Genomic DNA, 5,220 nt, shown 5'->3' with positions numbered 1-5,220 from the left:
TTATAACTGTAGTTTTGCAGAACTTCATACAGACAAGTGTTCTCAAGGTGAGTACTTCTATTTGGATAGTATGTGTCCAACATATTTGTCTTCAAAATATTTGTACTGTTTGGTTCTTTCTCTGCCAAATATTCAATTTCTTGTACAGATTTCAAAACTCGGTTTCGTGTTGCAGCAAGACCTAGACTCACCCAAATGATTGTTCTTGATTTGGCATTGAGACTTGCTGATGATAACCGATCAGAACATTCTCATGCTCCAATTTCTCGATTCGACAACATCTTCAGACTGAAACTGTATAATTTCTTGCTTAGACTCTTTTCATGTGAAATGTCCTCCCACATTTCCTTCAGTTCTGTCTTTTCTTTTTTTGTGATGTAAGATGTCACATATCGAGCCACAGCAATATAGTTGTCAGCAATGAACTGAATATCCATGTTAGCATTCCACATGGACAAAATCACTGGTTTGTACTCGTTGATGTACTTCGACTCTTCGTTTCTTTTTAAATTATATGTATTTCTGGGAGATTTCCTCGTCACAGTATGTCATAGAGATGACATCAAATTATTTACTCTTCCCTTACAAATCACTGGTCGTGGAAACGCAAAACGACATTTCATGTAGTACTTTTTCTTGTTTTTAAATTTTCGACGACAGGACTTTCCACAACGATGAGATTGAAAACGTAAAACTTGTTGCCTTAAACTGTTTTCTTCAAGAGTTTTTGGAACAGCACATGTTGAATACTGTTCAATGAAACTCATCACTGTTTCATCCGAATCTAATCCAAATTTGAGTGCATCTTTAATCCATAATAGCATATATATATGAGGAGCACCTATCGCTTGATATTCCTTCCTCCAAAAGAAATCCAAAACCTCTCCAAGGGAAGGATTTTTTTTGTTGGTAATAAAAGACATCATAGCTTCAAATCTATGATTAAAATATCTGCAAACATTCACTGGATCCAAAGAACACAGTTCAACAGGTGTTTTCAATTCTATATTTTGTATGTTTCCATTTGCCTCTCGTAGAAATTGAAGTAAGTCGTCCCATGCATACTCAGCACAGCTAAGAGTGAGGAACCATGTAGGAGTTCCTAAGTTTCTTAGCATACATTTCAATCCCCATGACGACGGAACCAATACTCGTTTGTTCCACGCTGACATGCCATGAGATTGATTAGCTGAGATTCCAAAATACTGTCTTGCAGATTGACTTTCTCCATAAAGTCCCTTGCTGAAACATTTTGCAGATGAGCTCCACTTTTCAATATATGATTAACTGCATAAGAAAGCCCAGACAAATCACTTTCATACAGTAGATGAAACAAATACGGAATGCATTGCCAAAACCTTGGATCTTCAGCATATAATCTTAAAGTCCGGTATTCAGCTGCAGGAATTTGAACTGGTCGATCGTCATATCGTCCACCACGGCCTGTTGGAAATAACTGTGGAAAACAACGAGCTTCCAAACTTTCTTCCCATACACTAATGGGACTTCCTTTTGCTGCTTTCATTTGAAACAAGTCAATTGCATTCCCCATTACTTCTTTGGAATGCAAAGGATGAACAGTATAATGTTCATATATTTCTTCACTTCTAGACACATCAACTTTTTCAATTTGGCCAACTGAACAGACACTGTCTTCTTCTGTAGCTGGTTCCTCTGCTCCAACACTTACATCTTTATAGTACTCATTGTTTTTGACCAAATACAACGTTGCCTTTTTGACTTTCCTAACATCCACTAAATCTTGCCAGATTTTCTTACTCTTTGTCGGAACACCATTAACTAGAATAACCAGAGGATCCTCTTCTACTCTTTCTACACCAATTGTATCAATATTTTTCTTCACATCTAGAGGCAAATAAGCAACTCTTCCCTTTAATCCTCTTTGTAAATCTGTAGGAGGCAATTTCCCTGTCTTAGGCTCCATGCGAACAATAGCTTGAAAAGGATGGACACGTTGAATCAAAATTGATTCATAAGTATTTAAATCCATCAATTCAGAAGGAATATCTATCAACTGAAGATTATTATGAGCAGCTCTAGCAGGCATTCTATTTTCATTTAATTTTTCAAACAATAATTACAAATACACTGATCAAAACTCAAATCAAAAGAATTCTCTACCAACAAATAACTTACAAAATCCTGCCATTCACTATTATTTTCCAATTCACATTTTGCATATAAATCAACTAACCTAGTCTGAATCTTATATTGAGTCCGTCGACAACACACACAAGTTAAATTAGGCCTTTCACTTGCTTTCACCTTAAACTTGGTCATTTCCTCGTCAAACTTTTCTGTACTTGAAATCTGTCCATTATCTTCTGCATTACCATCCATTACTATATCCATTTCTACACTGTCCTCTTTGTTCCCAAAATAACAAAACTCAATTTCTTCACAAATAGTCTTCACATCCACTTCAGAATTATGCAAAAGAGCACTGTTTAACTGTTTAAGTGCTGGACTATTTGCATAATACAACCTTCTCACTACTTTCCTCACCTTATTATGATTCACTGCTAACATCCTAAAATGATGAAAAATACTCTGACATGCTTTTCTAGAAAGACAAGCCAGTGAATGCCCATGCAAACCTGTGCTTTCTGTCACTCTGCAAGGATCTAACTCTTGCAAGATCTTCATTTTTTGTTTTAGACTTTTCTTACTATATGTACGTAAGAAATTTCGAAGCAAATCGATTGAATCCTGTCGCACACTACAAATACTACTGCACTTCCATGTGTACACTGGACCCTTAGTACGTCTCCCTAAAACTTCATCACTTAACACCTCTTCTGCATCTATAGACACAAGTTTCTCTTTTTCCATCACACAACCATCTTTCACCTCATATGCTCGACCACTAGTGTCAACTACATGCACCAAATCATTTTCCTGAAAGTAACTCTCCTCATTAACAAATGGCTCAGAACTTAAACGATGCATCCATTCTCCTGAAAATACTTCACAAAAATTAGTCCGATTAATAATTCTTTTCCATCTACTGTTCGATTTGAAAACATCAATTGCCTTATTAAGTATTCTAATTCTATTGATTACTAAAATAAATAATTTTTTCTTAACTTCAAAAGCCTGATCAACAATCTTCTCTACACTTTTCTTTTTCTTGTAAAAAGCAGCTCTCTGTTTACCTTTCTTTTAATTTTTTAGCAAATTTAAAACTACTCTATTGCGAAACATTTGTCTACGAATGTCCCTAAATTGATTTAACCTTTCATTGCTATCCATAGTCTTATCTCCTGCTCCAATGGAGACATTTTTTGAGGGCCTCTCCTTCCTTTTTAAATTTGTTTTCTGCTTCTGGATCTTCTTATTACCATTAACATTACTTTTTGATCTACATAAATTGCGAAGAAAAGACTTAATTGTCTTACCAGGAGCTTTTCTGGTGTTTTTTGTTGCACTTGTTGTAGAGGATTCTTTTATTTCCTTTGATGATTTTCTTTTTTTTCTATTCCTTTGCCTTGATGGCATTTTTGCTTGCTTTCAAAATGTTGATTTTAATCTGTGTTTCTGAAAAAATAACACATTAAAGACCACTATTAGCAAACAACAAAGTAATGACAAAAAGAAAACAATATAAACACTAATAAGCAACTCAGGGCCTTATTTATGAAGGCCTTTCGTCACCAGTGCGTCCCATGTTAAAAGTGACGCACCAGCGGCACAAGGCAGTCATAAATAAGGACCAATTGTAAATACCATTGATTTTCCCCCAAAATCGTTTTTTGAATAACATTTAAGAAACACTGTGCAGAACCTATGTACATCCACTCAATATCACTTTTGAAACCTCACTGTTTCCCAAAATACAAATCCTCTATCTTGCAAATGTTGATAGCAAGTATTATCAAAAAGCAAGACACAAACCAACAGCCAACAAACTCAGGACCTTATTTATGAAGGCCTTGCGCCACCAGAGCGTCACTTATTTCCCAGGTTTAAAGTAATTCACCGGCTGCACAAGGCAATCATAAAAAAGGGCCAAATGAAAATACCATTGATTTGCACCCAAAATCGTTTTTTGAATAACATTTTAGAAACACAGCAAAGATCCTATGTACAAGCACTCAATTTCACTACTGAACCCTCACTATTTCACAAAATACAAATCCTCAATCTTGCAAATGTTGATATCAAGCATTATCAAAAAGCAAGACACAAACCAACAACAAAAAAACTCAGGACCTTATTTATGAAGGCCTTGCGCCACCAGTGAGTCCCATGTTAAAAGAGACGCACCTGTGCCACATCGCAATCATAAATAAGGGCTAAATGTGAATACCATTGATTTTCCCCCCAAATCGTTTTTTGAATAACATTTCAGAAACACTGCGCAGAACCTATGTACAACCACTCAATATCACTTTTGAAACCTCACTGTTTCCCAAAATACAAATCCTCTATTTTGCAAATGTTCACAGCAAGTATTATCAAAAAGCAAGACACAAACCAACAACAAAAAAAATCAGGGCCTTATTCATGAAGGCCTTGCGCCACAAGAGTGTCACTTATTTCCCATGTTTAAAGTGATGCACCGGCTGCACAAGGCAATCATAAAAAGGGGCCAAATGAAAATACCATTGATTTGCACCCAAAATCATTTTTTGAATAGCATTTTAGAAACACTGTGCAGAACCTATGTACAACCACTCAATATCACTTTTGAAACTTCACTGTTTCCCAAAATACAAATCCTCTATCTTGCAAATGTTGATATCAAGCATTATCATAAAGCAAAAAACAAACCAACAGCAAAAAAACTCAGGGCCTTATTTATGAAGGCCTTGCACCACAAGAGCGTCACTTATTTCCCATTTTTAAAGTGATGCACCGGCTGCACAAGGCAATCATAAACATTTTAGAAACAAAACACAGGACCTATGTACAAGCATTCAATTTCTCTACTGAAATTTAACTATCTGCTTCCAAATATTCTCCATAGAGCAAGCAAGTCTCTATCTAAATTAAATAAATCATTGCTTACCTTTACAAATGCTTTGGGAGATTGAAAACAGTGGCAGACACACACACCAATTTTTCTTTAGCAGAGCAAAAGGTGTGCACTCAATACACTGAAACCAAGACTGGCATAGAAAATCTCTAACTTTACACACATATGCCTTATTTCAACCAATCAAAAGTCTTCCCCCACTATTTTCAAACTAACACCCT

Source organism: Lissotriton vulgaris, chromosome 6, assembly GCF_964263255.1.
Source record: "Lissotriton vulgaris chromosome 6, aLisVul1.2, whole genome shotgun sequence".
NCBI classification, from domain to species: Eukaryota; Metazoa; Chordata; class Amphibia; order Caudata; family Salamandridae; genus Lissotriton; species Lissotriton vulgaris.
The sequence above is the reverse complement of the archived record's forward strand: the minus strand, read 5'-3'. Positions refer to the sequence as shown.